The 17,774-nt window shown below is 37.8% G+C and overlaps 1 long non-coding RNA gene across 1 annotated transcript; it reads left to right on the top strand.

The window, feature by feature from the left end:
- The first annotated feature begins 1,814 nt into the window (after nucleotides 1-1,814).
- LOC112204217 (uncharacterized) lies at nucleotides 1,815-16,193 on the top strand. Its single transcript, XR_002937796.3, has 4 exons — nucleotides 1,815-2,341; nucleotides 3,713-3,753; nucleotides 12,615-12,707; nucleotides 15,063-16,193. It is a non-coding gene; the product is annotated as an uncharacterized LOC112204217 (long non-coding RNA).
- Nucleotides 16,194-17,774: the final 1,581 nt, after the last annotated feature.

Below are 17,774 nucleotides of genomic sequence, written 5' to 3'. Positions count from 1 at the left end.
GCTTTAGGATTAAATTTACCCAGACCAGCCTACTCGTAGGCAATGGTGGGTAAAAACCACAGGATGGAGGTGCATGGTAAGGCTCTCCATGGGCAGGTAGCATCCTGAAGAGAAAAAGACTACTGGCCTGGGCTACACTTGCCCAGTTTTTCCTTCCAAGCTCACCAATCAAATGTAAGAAGGTAGAGAGAGCCAGAAGCATTATTTCACCTGGTCTCCCTGAAAATGGAAATAAATGGGGAGAAACATCTCTCTCCAGAAGTCTCAAATACACATTTTGAACATTCTGTAAGTGACCCTGTCTTCCCTCCAATGTTAGTCACATGTATACAAATTGTTTCCCAACATAGATCATAAGCTACTGGAAGGTAGAGATTATTAATTGCCCACTGTACCTGGCTTGGTACCTGACTGGCAGACAGATTTACATAATAGAAAGCACTGGGCTCTGGAGTCAGACTCAAGGGTTTGAATCTGATCTTTGCCATTTATTACATTTGTGATCTTGGTTGACTTAATCTCTCTAAACTCAGGTTACTTGCCTGTCAAATAAGTATATCTTTTTTTCTGAACTGCTTTGAACATCAATTGAAACCATCTCTATTAAATGTCTGGAACATAGCAAGTGCTAATTAAGTGCTATTCCCTTTTGCTCTTACTAATCCATGTCAATAAACACTAACTTTTAGGGATTTCCTTTTTAAAAGAGCTAAGCCTCAAAGTTTCCTCATTTATGTAAAAACTAATAATAGGTATAAGAGTCATCAAACCAATTAAAAAGAGGAATGTGTAAAGTGCCTAGCTAAGTGCCTGGCACATCAATAGAGAGCAAAAATAGTCCATGTAGAAATACTGGTTAGATACTCAGCTTTCCTTTTGCCCTTACTGTTCTAGTTATTACTATAGAGAAATAGAAGAGAAAGCTGTCTTCCCAGAAGAGCTTAATGTCTGTAGTCCTTAACATTTGGTTAATCCAAAGAAGTATGAATGAGTTTGCCTGTAAGGTACAGATTACATGTCTTTTTAATCAGATCTGTTTCTTAATGTCCTAATGGGTAGACTATCTGGAATCATTAATGTCTGCAATGTACTTTATGTTCATGTTAGCAGAGGTCAAAATTGAGTGCATTTTTAACAAACCCAATCAGCAAATATAATAATATCCACTCTAGAAATGCTCAAGCCATTATCCTGTTAGGAAACCATAAAATAGAATGTCATGCTTCACAGAGTTAGACTGTAGAAATTTGGGTTGCTGTCTCTTTAGTGAAAGGATTGTTTATTTAAGTTCATGACTAGCATTGAAACATTCTGTCATCAAAACATGTAGCAAAAAAGTTATCTCAACTTGTGGAGCAAATGAAATATAAATTCAGACCCATACTTTTATACATTTTTGGAGGATGTGGGGAACCCATAATGGTAAAGACCTATTCCTTGAAGAGAAAATATCTGAAAGGGAAGAGGAATTTCTCACGAGAGAGTTTAGGCTGGTGATAGCTTTTCCAAATACCCTATGGCAAAGGCTGGTGATGTGTTTTACAGCAGCGGCTCTTTAAGAGATAAAGATGATTTCTACTGAGTGACTGTTTTTGTTTCCTGAATCCCACAAAGAATATTTATATCACTTCAAGATGTGAAAGCCAGGATGGGAGATAAAACTAAAGTATCTAAAACATGTTGATGATTTAAGGGAGAATATGTTGGGCTCTGAAGTTAGAATTTACCAGAAAATATTGGTTATAAAACAATCCCACTGGACATATCCAATTAACAACATTGACAATACAGACAGAAATCCCCAATCACAATTCAAATTATAAGTGGCTCTAAAAACTGTTAAATCTTTTTGCAATTCCATGCAGATTCGTTTGATGACTAAGTCTGAGCTGAATTCACTTGAGACTATTTTGACTCTTAGTCTTGTTTGAGGTGTATCTTCATGCATTTCACTGCAGAGGAGTTAATATGTTTGGTTACAGAGAGCTACTCAAGACCCTTCTTAGATAGTTAACACACACACACATACACACACACACACACACTCACACCTCATCTACATATGATATGTAAATTATATTACCTGATATGGTTTGGCTATATCCCCATCCAAATCTCATCTTGATTTTTAGTTCCCATAATCCCCACGTGTCATGAGAGTGACCTAGTGGGAGGTAATTGAATCATGGGGGTGGTTGCCCCTATGCTGCTGTTCTCATGATAGTGAATAAGGTCTCATGATAGCTGGTGGTTTTATAAGGGGCTGTTCCCCGTTTTGCTGTGCACTTCTTGCTGCCAACATGTGAAGAAAGACGTGTTTGCTTCCCCTTCCACCATGATTGTAAGTTTCCTGAGTCCTCTCCAGCCCAGTGGAACTGTGAGTCAATTAAACCTCTTTCCTTTATAAATTACCCAGTCTTAGGTATGTCCTTATAGCAGCATGAGAACAGACTAATACATTATCTTTCTGAAAATCTAAGACCTCTGAATTCAAAATAAAGGTATCTCTATGAACTTCAGTTAAGGAGTTGAGGGCTGAAACAACATCTGTTCATAAGTGCTTATGTGGTACATGTCAAGAAATTGTTGTTATTAATCTTTTGTACATTATTTTGTTTACCACTTGTGGTAATTAGTTATTCAGCCTCAACTGCAGATGTGGACATCGGAGCTCAGACTACTAAAAAAACTTATCCTAAGAATCAATTCTTAGTTCAAAGTATATGTTCTATACCTGTAACTTTTAATTTGAAAAATGTCATTAAGAGGCACTATATTAAACCTAATTTTAGACATAAATTTATTTCTTTTCTCTTTCCCTGTACTGTTAGTCATTACCTGTATAAGTAAAGATTGTTTTTAGCTGCAGCTACTAAGGGTCTGAATCCAGTAGAGGGTTATTTAAAAACAAAAGCTAGATCCCAAGACTTAGAACTAGAAAGTGGTGTGATGGGAATATGGCTTTCTGGGAAGGGGAGGGGAAGACTCTGATCTGTAGTGTTTGCCAGTTTCTGTGGTGTAAATGCCCTCTCCATGCCAATTTCAAACTGCCAGGTTTTTGGAAGCGGCTCACAAAATTCCTTGAAATTAATGTAACAAGTGGCTCTTAACAAGTCAATATGAGGTCGTTCCAGCCCACTGCTGGAACTAGGTCATTTTTCAAAAGTCTAAGATGACTGCAGGTAAGGCCTTTCTCTTTTTTTTTTTTTTTTTTGAGACAGAGTCTCGCTCTGTCACCCAGGCTGGAGTGCAGTGGCGCGATCTAGACTCACTGCAAGCTCCCCTCCCGGGTTCACGCCATTCTCCCACCTCAGCCTCCCAAGTAGCTGGGACTACAGGTGCCCGCTACCAGGCCGGCTAATTTTTTGTATTTTTAGTAGAGACGGGGTTTCACCATGTTACTAGGATGGTCTCGATCTCCTGACCTCGTGATCCGCCCGTCTCAGCCTCCCAAAGTGCTGGGATTACAGGCGTGAGCCACCGCGCCCAGCCAGGCCTTTCTCTCTTGAAAGCATCTAGAGTACCCAAGGTAGATTTTGCTTCAGTTCCTGTGTGTCTATGAAAAATTCCTGTGGGGAAATGGAGGCTGCCCTGCAACTCAACAACCATGAAATAGGGACCTACTCTATATCAGGCACTGGGAAAAACACTGAGGTTATAAAAAGAAATCAATTGCATCGTCCTGACTCTTGAGATTCTTTCATTCTTGTAGGTAAAATCAACAAGGAAGGTGATGAGCACAGCAGTGTGAAGGTGAGGCTTTTTGATCAGCATTTGCTTACCTGGTTTCTGCTTGCTCTTTTTCTATTAACCACACAAGATTACTTGGCTTCTCAGGAATTATTCAAATAGACCCGTTTGGAAGCCTAGAACTGTCTAGAACTTGTTTGATGACCAGCAGGGAGATTGTTTTCGGCTTTCATGCTCACTTTTAATTTTCCAGTTTATGTCTTTGGATAGAATTGCGTTCCTCTGTATTCCCCCTGGGGCATTAGGATTTAGTAACTCTCCAGGAGAAAAACAGGGAAGCTGCTACCATCAGGTGAGTTCTCTTATTAATAGTATGGGCCCTATAACTTCTGGATGAATTACACTCTCTTCCCTGGCCCCTGGGGAAACTTCGCACATTGTAAGAGCAAGACCAAGAATACTTACACATTGCCCTTCTTTTCCTCCCCTCATTTATTCAGTGAGAGTTTATTTAGTACCTATCATGTGCTAAACACCTAGGCTTTTAAGACACAAAGATAAAGATTACTGTGTCTGCTTCTCAAGGAAGACAAGTAAGTAAATAATTGCAAAAGCAATGAAAAGTGCCTTAATGGAGATATTGCCCAAGTTAGAGCACAGAAATATAGTGCTTAGGGGACACTGAAGTCTTCAGCAAAAAGACAATACTTACCCTAGATTTTGAATAAAGAGATGTTGTCCTTCAGATAGACAATAGTAGGTATAGCATAGACAGATAGGACATTCCATGAAGAAGAGCAATGGAGGCACAAAAGCTCAGAGAACTGAGGTCCTGGGTAAACAGACTGGTATAAGAACTGGAAAACAATGTTTTATGTTTCAAAAGTCTCTATATTATATACATACTGCTAAGAGCTGATGAATGTTGAACATATTTGTACCTTCAGTGTCTGGCATGCTGCCTGGCATGGAATATTCAATCATTATTGAATAGAATAAATGATTATGAAAAGTAGAAATGTAGTTCTGTGTTCCAACAAATTGAGGAAACTGGGAAAGGTAAATAGATTACGTAAAATCAGCCAATCTCAGACAGAAACACTGGATACTTCTGATAGGAAGCAGTATTCGATTATGAGATAACTGTGTGCCTGGAGTCTGAAAATTATAGTTTAGATTCTCACACTCTTTATTTGAGCAGAAATTGTTCTGTTTCTTGGGAAGATCTGATGAATTTATAGAAAATTTTGTGATCTTCTTGGAAAAAGAAAACAAATCTAAATAACAAAAAATTATTATGCTAATGTGTGCTAATTTTGGAAAAGTGACTGAAACTTGGATAAAAATACATAAGAGTTTCCTGGGATAATCCAGTTTATGGCTGTTATCTGTTCTGGCATAAGCATTAGTATTACCACAATTCCCTCTCAGAAATGTCACCTTTGGATTAAATTTCTTGCTGAAATTCCAATTAATGGAACATTTTTAAAAATTCAGTATGCACAGATAAAGGTAGAAGGATGCTTTTTGGAGTGTTGTTTGTAATACTGAAAACAAGAAATGACAAATGTTCAACAATGAAGAATTAGCTAAATTAATAATGGACATACTTATATGTGAATGTTGGATCATCATTTAAAATAATGGTTTAAGGCTGGGCGCGGTGGCTTACGCCTATAATCCCAGCACTTTGGGAAGCCACGGCGGGTGGATCACTTGAGGTCAGGAGTTTTGAGACCAGCCTGGCCAACATGGTGAAACTCCCACTCTACTAAAAATACAAAACTGAGCCATGTGTGATGGTGCAAGCTTGTAACCCAGCTTCTTGGGAAGCTGAGGCAGGAGAATCGCTTGAGCCCAGGAGGCACAGGTTGCAGTGAGCCAAGATGGTGCCACTGCACTCCAGCCTGGGCGACAAAGCGAGACCCTGTCTCGAAAAACTAAAATAAAATAATATAAAATAATGATTTAGATCTATATATACCTACAGGGAAAGACACACATTATATTTTGTTAAACAGCAAGAAAGACAGGTTTCATGATAATATGTTTTATTATTATTTCATTCTTCTAAAAGAGAGCGAGGGTCAGGGAGAGGGATTTGAAGAGAGAAATGGGGATGGGGGAGAGACAGAGTGAGACTTGTGGACAGTCACAGCTATGTTTAAATCTTCGTTCTTCCCTTTAAATGCTGAAGAGATTAGCCCAGGTTATTTGGTGTTTCTGATCAGCAGTTTCTTTGGCTGTTAAATAAGGTAACAATAATAGTTATCTCCTGATGCTGTTACAATGAAATGCTGCATTTGTTACATTTTGGCCCAGTGTGGCTCTCAGCTAGAGTGATTTTAGTCCCCAGGGAACACTTGGCATGTCTAGAGATATTTTTTGGTTGTTACAGCTGGAGGTGAGAGGTGGTGATGCTATTGGCATTTAGTGGGTAGAAATCAGGAATCCTCTTACATGTCCTACCGTACACAGAACAGCTACCCCACCAAAGAATTGTCTGGCCAAAAATATCACTGGTGCTGAGGTTGGAAAACTGATTTAGACATTAATAAGCACTTGATAAATGTATGTGGTTGCTCTTATTTATCGACAAGCTGATAATGAAGATCTTTAGATGATGGGATTCTGTATGTGTGTTTTCATTGGGCTTAACTTTATTTTGTATTATTGTCTGTGATTAATATGGATTAGTTGACTATGAAAAAAATAAATAAAAGTAACATTTTCAACATCAATATTATAAACAACAACAACAACGGGTAATATTACTCCTGCAAGCCCCATGAAGTAAGAGATCAAATCCCATCTACAAAAGGCAGGACCTAGCACATAATAGGTGTTTGACAGAGCCTACTGAATTGAATTGAAATGCACAAACACATGCCAATAAAGACAGAGGAAGCTAGCTTGTATTACTAGCCGGATTTTTGTTAGTGAGTTAAAAAAGTGAATAGACTAATTTGCAATCAGTACATTATAAATACGTAACTTTTGTTGCAAACATCCTATCTGGAAATATTTGTCAGAGAAACATTTGTTTTCTATGACAGGCTCTAGCCAGTTGCCACACCCATGTACCAAACCATCACATATGTAATTTTTAAAGATTATAAAAGTTACAATGACTCCAAAAATAAACATCTTGAAGGTATAGTGTTTTTTTTTATTTATATCCCCTTATTCTGCAGTTTGTATTACTGTCTCTGGTTCAGTGCTACTTAATTTCCTTTTTGAATTGTCAGTCCCAGAATATCAAAAAAGAGACTGTTTGTCCTTATCCTGGAGAGACCTTGAGAAAAAGTGTTAACTTGTGAAAAGTTTTGTGAGATTAGGCAATGCCTCTGAAGCCCCAGGTGCTTATCTGAAAAAAATGGGGGATTATAACACTTACACTATATGGTTGTTCAGACAATCAAAAGAGACAATATTATCTCAAATGCAATACACACCACTGGTACTCAGCCAGGTGTAGTAATTTTTATTCATTATCTTTCAAAAAGATGATCACTTTGTAAAATGCTCCGGTTTCACTCAGAATCAAGTTTTCTTTTAGTCTTGTTGTGGGAAGGAATAGTGAATATGTGCACGATTTGATTTACTGAGAGGCTCCGTGGTATCACGGCAAGAGCTTTGAGTCTACAGCCATCAAATAGCAAAGCCAAATTTTATCAGCGTTATCAACCAGTGTTTCTCATATTTTTATATCCATGACATCCTTTAAAAGCAGAAAATACTGTCACAGCCAACTAGTATTAGTTGAAATTTGAAAACAATTTAAATGCTACAGGCAAGTTGGTGTTGTGTTGTAACTCCTCTGTAAGCTCTTATCTTTCCAAATTGCCCATAATCCTCCCTAATCCTACCTCAGACATGTTTTATGTGTTTCTCCTCATGCATCATTGAGAAACACACTTTAAATACTGCCAGAATGCTTAGGTGGTCCCAAGGAATTTTTTTTTTTTTACCCAGTTTCACAAGGTCAATCAAACTCTTGGCTCTGTAATTGAATAATCAATCAAATCAAAAACAATTGATCTACTCCAGGCATGTCAGCAACATATTGATTTACCCATTGAGCTCTGTTCACATATAATGAAGGTGATGAAAACCATCATTGCATTGAGAAATGGTCAAATAAAGGACCCTGTGCAGCCATTTTCTCTCTCTCCTCCTTAATTATTGCTGTTCTTTTATAAATTGATTTTAAGGTTGTTAATACATGAATCTATATATACTTTGGCATAGTGGGAAAAAATTGGTTCAAAACTTCCTTTGGGCCACTCGTCTGTGTGAGCACAAACATGTTTCTTCATCACTAGTGTTTTTATCCATAAAACACAAATCATATGAAGTCTCTTAAATGAGTGGCTAAAATGTGATCATGTGGGAACAACTGCGAGGCAATAGTTAATAGAAGTTTGGGGATCAAATGACATTGACATGAATTCTAACTGTAATTTTCTAGCTGTGAAACCTTAGGCAATTGACTCAACTTGCTTGTATCTTAGTTTCCTTACCTGTAAAATTGCTATGGAAACAGTAGCTATCTCACAGGGCCTTTATGCATGAGAGTTAGTGATATGGTTAGGCTTTGTATCCTCATCCAAATCTCATCTTGAATTGTAATCCCTATAATCCTCACATGTCAAGGGAGAGACCAGGTGGCAGCAATTCATTGATGGAGCAGTTTCCCCCATGCTGTTCTCATAATAGTGAGCGAGTTCTCAGGAGTTCTGATAGTTTTATAACGGGTGCTTCCTGCTTCACTCAGCACTTTTCCTTCCTGTCGCCTTGTGAAGAAGTGCCTTGCTTCCCCTTCACCTTCTGCCATGATTCTAAGTTTCCTGAGGCCTCCCCAGTCATGCTGAACCGTGACTCAATTAAACCTCTTTCCTTTATAAATTACCCAGTCTTGGGCAGTTCATTTGGCAGTATGAAAATAAACTAACACAGTCAGGTTGAAAACCAACATAGCATTTACTTTGAAAGCACTCAGTAAAAATTAGCTTTACTATTGTTTTTTGAAATGCCTTTCATTAGCTATTTCTGCCTATGTTTCCCAGACTTATAGTTTCCATTTTATTTCACAAATGCTGAGCTTTCATGCTGTATGAGATGGTCACTGCTGGTTGTCTACCAAAATCCAATGTCCAAGGCCCCCTCAGTTATAAAACTCCCCAGCATTAGCTGGGCTTATGGTTTCCAAATTATAGACCTCATTTCTAAGTCTTCCCTGAAAAGATAGATCTGGTCATTTGGGTAAGTGCTACCCAATAGATTGTAAGATTTGCTACAAGTAACTCCCAAGAAGTATCTGTAAGGAAAAGAAGTATTTTTTTTTTCTGTCTCCTTTCTCCTTTAGGTAAGATATAATGTAAATATTTTTAATAGAATTGAATGATAAACTTGAAAATAAAGTTGAACAGCTTAAAACATAAGTTGGAAGATGGGAGTAGAGGATGGTAGAGCAGAAAGATATAAGGATTCTGGGACTGTGAAGTCACCAAAGCAGTTGTGGATCATCTATCAGGGTTTATATGCAAGAACAAGGAAAATACTCATGTCTTGTTGAAGTCACCATTAATTGAAGATGAGGAAAATTCATGTAATCATATTAATAGTTATCATCTTGGCACCATGGAATCAAGTGATTTCCACAGTACAGGCTAAGAAATGCCCTTGGATAATAAGTAGCCCAGGATGATAATCTATTTGCACGGGTACAAGACTATCCTCATCCCTTTTTATTTAATTACAACCAATAACTGAATAAGTAGATGAGTATTAGAAAAAATATATGAATGAACTCACGGCCCTCCAATCCCATCTATTTCAGAAAAATACAATTTAACTTTCTCCCAGGAGTTTCTCAGAATTAAGTGTAAATCATGTATATTTTAGCAATAAGGAGTGTTAGAAAAAACACAGGGCTGAGAATTAAGGGAGCTGGATTTTGCCCTGTTCCTTCTTGGGTAAACTATGTGCCTTTGAAAATTCACTTTGTATGCACTTTAGTTTATTTCTCTATATGATACACATCATGACATCAACACTTCTGTAGCATAAAAAGTTGCTTATACAGTAATAGGTATGTAAGTATCTTCAAAAGTTAAAATTTAGAAAATTTGTAAGGTATTTCTATAGTTTCCCTGAGAGATGATGTTGACTCAGAGGTTCCATGGAAGAGAACTACCTATGGATGTTTCAGAAACCAAAAGGCTGCTGATTGTGCCAGTTGGCAGGACATCCTACTGGGATTGAGAATATGCATTTATGCACTTGGGTCTGCCATTCACACCTGCCCCCAACCCAATCCCTGCCCTCTGTGAAGAGACACAGCATCCTATTCATCACAGTCTTCGCATGCCGCCAAGAATGTGCTGCTGCTTCCATCCATTGTAACAGGCGGTTGGTTGGCAAAGCCATCAGACACCTGTTGAGGCTGAGTCATCCCTATTCACAGGATGTGCCTCACAGCTTGGGTGGAGCGTGTTCAGTAAAGGATGAGAGGCCTGGCGAGCCCAATCTGGTGCAGCTGATGCTCTCATTCATTGGCAGTTTTGAGGGGAAACCAGAGAGCCACGGTCTAATTTCACTTACTCCTCATCTTCTCTTTGACAGATGGATGTTTGCAGTGGAGTGGTCATGCACATGCATTCAGGCTCAGGAACCTTAGAAAGAACTGTGTTGGGCTTGAAGGACATCAACCATTTCACGGATATTAAAATGAGTGGTGGTGGCATTGACACAGTGCCTGTTTAGATCCCTGACAATTTCTTCTAGCATATGCAGCTTTGTTACCATGGTTTCTTAATTTAAGATCCAGGTGGTTATGTCAATTCCAGAACTGACCAGTGGCTTTGTAGATGAAAATTAGTTCCACAAGTCAAGAAACTCTTGATCCTAGCTGATACTTATGTAATTTGTTAAAGTAATCTATGACTATTGGAGTTTTTACAGGAACCAAATGATCATCTATATTGAAGCTTCTAGAGCAGTCTAAATAATTAACCCTTTCTTTCAGTTGCAGCTCCAGAATTTCTATATAGAAAGGGTTTAGAAGCTGCAACACACATAAAAAGGGAGAGGTAGCATCTTGAAAATGAGTTTCCTATGGGTTTTACAAAATATTGAGAGACATGCATTTCTAAGGATGCTGAGCAGGTGATGGCCACCCAAATCCTTACTTTACAACTGGAGCTACTTTTCTCTCTTTGGATATTGAATTATCTAAAACACAGAAACAGAAATAATATAGGAAAAAATAGCCTTGTTACTAAGTAAGACTAGAGTATTTTGGAACTGGGTTCAAAATAAACCTTTCTTCTGCTTTTCTGCTGAATTAAACTCACTAGCCCAGTCACAGGCACAGTAGTAACACTACAGGGTTTTTCTGATGAAACTGATGTCTACATTGGTCTACACTGTAGTCTACACTGGTCAGCTTAGCTTATGGAGGAGAGTGTCTTGTCTGCAGGCAACCAGATCCCATAAAAGAGAGCCAAGAGAAGTCATAAAGTGACTGTTTTTAAAATCTCTAATTTCTCTTTTGGAGGAAAATTTGTCAGAGGTAAAGAGAAGAGCAGAAAATATCAACTCAGTATTTGCAAAAGGGTAGAAGCTCCTATTTTATAGGCCAGCAGTACTGTTGGGAAAGAAAATACACAACTCCTTACAGTGACCAGGCTTAAACAAAATGACTGGGGTGAGATAGGAGAGTAGGAAAAGCCCTGGATTTGGAGCCAGATGCAACTAAGTTTGAATCCTGGGTCAACTGTTTACCAGATATAGACAAATCTCTTCATCTGTGAATGCCTCAGTTTTCTTTCCAACAGAATGAGGGTGCTGAGACTCCAAGGTTTCCTGCAGAGCAATAGACTGAGAGGTTGTGTGGATGAGAGTCTTGGCTCTGGAACCAGAAGGACCTACTTTTTTTTTTTTTTTTTTTTTTTTTGAGACAGGGTCTCACTCTGTTGCCCAGGTTGGAGTGCAGTAATGCTATCTTGGCTCACTGCAACCTCTATCTCCAGGGCTCAAGCAATCCTCCTGCCTTAGCCTCCCAAGTAGCTGGGACTACAGGCACCTGCCACCATGTCTGGCTAATTTTTGTATTTTTGTAGAAGTGGGATTTCCCCTGAACTCCTGGGTTCAAGCGATCCATCTGCCTGCCTAGGCCTCCCAAAGTGTGGGGATTACAGGTGTGAGCCACCACACCTGGCCAGTACCTACATTTGTTTAGTAATGGCTCTAATGTTCACCAAAAGTCAGGTTTTGCATTTGCAAAATAGGGTTGATATCTATTTTACAGGTGAATTTGGGGTAGCTACTGAGAGACTACACATGAAGAATTTTGTATGATAAGCACTAAGTAAATTTCATTTTAAAAGACCCAAAGAATTGCTGTTAAATTTTATTAAATAATTGTCAAATTATGAAATTTAGTGTATTTATCTATTAGGGCAAATGCTAAAACAAGACAAATTAGGGTTTGCTTATCTAATAATTTCTAGGGCTTTAAGTATAGCAGGGGCTATTTTCACCTATCATTTCCAACATTTATCCTTCAAAGTAATGTTGGGTCTTCCAAATCTGAAGATAAACTGAATTATGTTATAAAATATCTGTGCATGGCATACAACCGAAAGCTGCATCCAGGTCAGAAAGAATAATGACAGTAGATCAGATAGGAGTAATCAAGCTTACTGAGGAATTTTATCTATGTTATTGAATTTATTCCTTTCAAATAGGACTTGAGTTCACAACTATTAATTGAAAGGGGACATTTGAATAAAGTCCATGATTTTTATGTTTTTAAATAGAACACTCATGAGAAATATAAATGCATAAAACAGTCAGAAGTGGAGATGCTCTTTGGAAGTTTCTGGTTCCCCAACTTCCTCATATTCTCCCTCCTCTAGCAATGACAAGGATGCCCTAAGCTCTATGAAACTGCTAGATAAACATCTACCAGGTTGATATCATATCACTCAGAAGCAAAATTTATTCCTCAGGTGAGTAGATTCATCCAGAAAATCTTAATCCTGAATTTAGTGGAGAAACTCATGATTTGTATAAGATATATAGACCACTTTGTGTAAAAATAAAATGAAGACCTCTCTATATAAAAATGTTTGTTCAGGTATATAGATCAACGGAGCAGAACAGAGGCCTCAGAAATAACAGCACACATCTACAACCATCTGATCTTTGACAAACCTGACAAAAACAAGAAATGGGGAAATGATTCCCTATTTAATAAATGGTGCTGGGAAAACTGGCTAGCCGTATGTAGAAAGCTGAAACTGGATCCCTTCCTTACACCTTATATAAAAATTAATTCAAGATGGATTAAAGACTTAAATGTCAGACCTAAAACCATAAAAGCCCTAGAAGAAAACCTAGGCAATACCATTCAGGACATAGGCATGGGCAAGGACTTCATGATTAAAACACCAAAAGCAATGGCAACAAAAGCCAAAATAGACAAATGGGATCTAATTAAACTAAAGAGCTTTTTGCACAGCAAAAGAAACTACCATCAGAGTGAACAGGCAACCTACAGAATGGGAGAAAATTTTTGCCATCTACCTATCTGACAAAGGGCTAATATCCAGAATCTACAAATAACTCAAACAAATTTACAAGAAAAGAAAACAAACAACCCCATGAAAAAGTGGGCAAAGGACATGAACAGACACTTCTCAAAAGAAGACATCTATGCAGCCAACAGACACATGAAAAAATGCTCATTATCACTGGTCATCAGAGAAATTCAAATCAAAACCACAATGAGATACCATCTCATGCCAGTTAGAATGGCAATCATTAAAAGTCAGGAAACAACAGATGCTGGAGAGGATGTGCAGAAATAGCAATGCTTTTACACTGTTGGTGGGAGTTTAAATTAGTTCAACCATTGTGGAAGACAGTGTGGCAATTCCTCAGGGATCTAGAACTAGAATTACCATTTGACCCAGCAATCCCATTACTGGGTATATACCCAAAGGATTATAAATCATGCTACTATAAATACACATGCACATGTACGTTTATTGTGGCACTATTCACAATAGCAAAGACTTGGAACCAACCCAAATGTCCATCAAGGATAGACTGGATTAAGAAAATGTGGCACATATACACCATGGAATACTATGCAGCTGTAAAAAAGGATAAGTTCCTGTCCTTTGCAGGGACATAGATGAAGCTGGAAATCATCATTCTCAGCAAATTATCACAAGGACAGAAAACCAAACACCTCATGTTCTCACTTATAGGTGGGAATTGAACAAGGAGATCACTTGGACACAGGGTGGGGAACATCACACATGGAGGCCTATCAGGGGGTGGGAGTCTGGGGGAGGGATAGCATTAGGAGAAATACCTAATGTAAATGATGAGTTGATGGGTGCAGCACACCAACATGGCACATGCATACCTATGTATCAGACCTGCACATTGTGCACATGTACCCTAGAACTTAAAGTATAATAATAATTTTTTAAAAAGTATTTTGTTGTGCCTAACTTGTTAGTCATAATAAAATTAAAGAAAATTAAAAAATGGTATGGAAACTAGAATGATTACTCAAGAAAGTCTATAGGTACCAAATGTATTATATAAAATTAATTTTAAATAAAACCAAAGTCCAAAGTAACCCTGATAAATATAAACTCTATATAGGCAGATTCATGCTTAACACACTTTACAGTTAATAATATATTTAGGATGTCCTAGAATATTTGTTGAATAAATAGAGAAATCAATGACCCAATGAAGCAATAATTATATGTTAGAATCAATGACATTATTTTCTTCCTTATAAACAAGCTCTCTTTTAATAAACTTACCTAGCCCTGTAGGGTTAAATATTATCTATATATCAATGATTCCAAAATTGTCATTTGTAGTTCTGATCCCTCCAATGAATGTCTGACATTTGTGTCTAATTGTTCATTCGAAATATTTTAAAAAGTGTCAATATGAATCTCAACACAACCAAAAGAGAGCTGTCTTTCGACGTCCTACCCTCTTCTGCAAGATATTCTTCCATGTATTTGTTCCAGTTATCTATTGATGCATTAAAAAAAAACAAGAGTTGGTGACTTAAGAAAACAATAACTATCCCCAAATCTTTTCACCTCTTTTTAAAAAAACAAATCTGCAATTTGGGAAGAAGTTAGCAGGAAAGGCTTGTGCTTCCCTCATGTAGCCTTAGGTGGACAGCTGAAATAGAGGCTGAATGGTCAATTTCCAAGATGGCTCAATCACTTGGTTGGTAAGTTGGTGCTGGCTCTGAAGCTCACCTGGGGCTGAGGGCCACGGATCTCCATTCTTCTCCAAATGAGTATCTCCATGTTGTCTAGGTCTCTTCACAGCGTGGCGCCTGGGTTCCAAGGGGAATCATCCCAAGAGAGAACCAGGGAGAAACTATCCACCTGCAAGATCTAACATCAGAAGTCATATGGAACACCATTCCCTACTCTTAGCTAAGGAAGTCACAGAGATCTGACTCCCTTCGTTCAAGGGAGGGAACCATAGACTCTACTTGTGGGACTGGCTGGGTTCTGATAGAAAACGGACATATGACTTCAGCCATTTTTGGAAATTATACTGTGCCACACCTTAACGTGTCAGAAGACGAGGACACTGTCATAACTTTCAGTCAATTGCTCAAACCAAATATCAAAGTATTATCCTGAATATGCCTCCTTTTATTTTACACTCACATCTGTTTAATCAGAAAATCCCATCAACTCAAAACATACCACAAACATGTGTTTGTCTTCCTCATGTTTAGGACAACCATCCTCATCCTAGGTGCCATCCTCTCTCTCCTAGTTGGCTTCAGGAACCTCCTAATTGATCACCATCTTCTCTGTTCTTTTGTCCCTACACTCCATTCTCCATATGACAATTAGGATAATCATTTTAAAGCATAACTCAGATGATAGCCTTCCCTGCTTAACAAAACCTCCAATGACAAAGTGGATCACAGCCTAGTGATAAAGTGGAGTAATTCACCAGAAAGATATAAAAATTCTAAATGTCAATGAATCTAATATCATAAGGACAAAATATGCAAAGCAAAAACTGACAAAATTGATTTGATAATTCCACACTCATAAATGGAGACTTTTTTCATAACCTTCTCAGAAATTGATAGATCAGGCAGAGGAAGAATGTTAATGCCGTGTATCTTAATGGATTACTGGTGGGCTGAGGCACTCCTCCCCTCAGCCCATGGTCTGTCTCTCGCCTTAAGCAGTCTCATCTGAATTATTATGTTTATGCATATTTTATGCATATTGAAAAAGATTGGGAATCACTGCCTTAGCCTACCTCTCAAACAATAAGGCATACCAGAATGTTCATTGTGGCAGTGTTTTGTGATAGTAAACATTTTGAAAAAAAAATCAAAATACTGATTTGCAATAGAATGGAAAACAAAATTGTTGCATTACATACAACAAAATCAATATGGATACATCTCACAAATATAATATTGAAGAAAAAAGCAGTTGCAGAAAACATTCAATATGTTGTTATATATGTAAATGTTACAAATTTGCCAAACAATATTGTAATTATTCAAGGATGCTTACATGTGCTCTAAAAATATGAAGACAGGAATAGTAATGAAAGTCATCAAATTCATGTTAGAGGTTATGTCTTGGAAAGATGATGGGAGCAAAAAAGTGATGAAGAGAATATAGTAATGGAATCATGAGGAAAATAAAATAGGTTATTTTTAATATTTCTCTTCTTAAAGGGCAATGGCATATATATTGTTATTAAATTATTTCTTATACATTTTGTACATATGAAAAAATAGAAAAAAATCAAAACTGTAGCTTCGAGCTTATAAAAGCACATTCACACGTGTGCACAAAAGACAAACATAACAGACACACACCCCTCTAGTAGCTTCCCACCAGATTCCTTCTTCTGATTAACAAAGCACACGTTCTATGACCTCTGCCTACCTCTCAGATCAAATATCACATCCCTCTTCTCATGCCAGTTCATCAAGATCCTCTCTTAGGCCAAGCTTAGTTCTGCCTTTGAGTGTGCTTTCTCCTGTTCGACCAATGCCTTACCAATTAGAACTCAGTTTAAACGTCACTCACTCAAACACCCTCCCATGAATGCCCAAACTGAAGTATTTGCTGCCATTCTTATTACTTTGCCCTCACTTAGACTTACTTCTTCTCATGATGTATTCATTTATTCATAATTGAATAGACTCATTGATTTCTTCTTGTTTGAGACACTCCACCCTGCCATGTCTAGTGTTGGAGCTCCAGGAGAGTGGAGACCTTATCTGTTTGCTCCCTACTGGCCCCCAGTACCTGGAAGAGGTCTCATCCATTGAAGATAGACAACAAGTGTGTGTTGAGCTGCTATAGAAATGAACATACACTAGAAAACTACTGGGAAAAAAATACAACCTAATATTATTAAGTTGTTAGTGTTACTTTCATGTTAAGACAATTGAAACACCATATTATTTTACATTTTTAAAAGTTTATGTCCTAGTTTGCTATGTATTAGCACAGAGGTCTTACATAAGTCACTTTACTTCTACTAATTTTTGTATGTAAATTTTAGAAGGCATTCAAACTTGGCCATTCTCAGTTCCCAGTTAAGATGTGCACATTTTCCTCTTACCTTTGAAAGGTGAGAAACACTCATTAGAAAATTACCTGATGCCCAGACCATTCACCCACTTTATCTCCGGAGGACATACCTCCTGTTACTTGTATTTCTCAATGTTTAATCACACGTGATTCATCTTGTCTGCAGTTTTACTCTATTGGTGTGGGCTGGTCCTACTCATGTACTTGAGTAGTCAGCTCATATCAGCTCTACTGAGAAGCTTTCTGTATTCTATGGCACCCTAATCTTACTTTAACTCAAAGTTGGTTTAGTTATCCCTCCTCTGAATCTCTGAACTCATATCAACTCCCTACATTTTTCTCTGTCATAGCACTTATTTTATTGTTTGTTGTTTAATCAACATTGAGAAGTTAATAAACTTTTATATGAAATACAAAGGTTTCCCTCAAAGAAGAACT

Source organism: Pan troglodytes, chromosome 7, assembly GCF_028858775.2.
Source record: "Pan troglodytes isolate AG18354 chromosome 7, NHGRI_mPanTro3-v2.0_pri, whole genome shotgun sequence".
Lineage (NCBI taxonomy): Eukaryota > Metazoa > Chordata > Mammalia > Primates > Hominidae > Pan > Pan troglodytes.
This window is presented reverse-complemented; position numbering and strand designations above follow the sequence as displayed.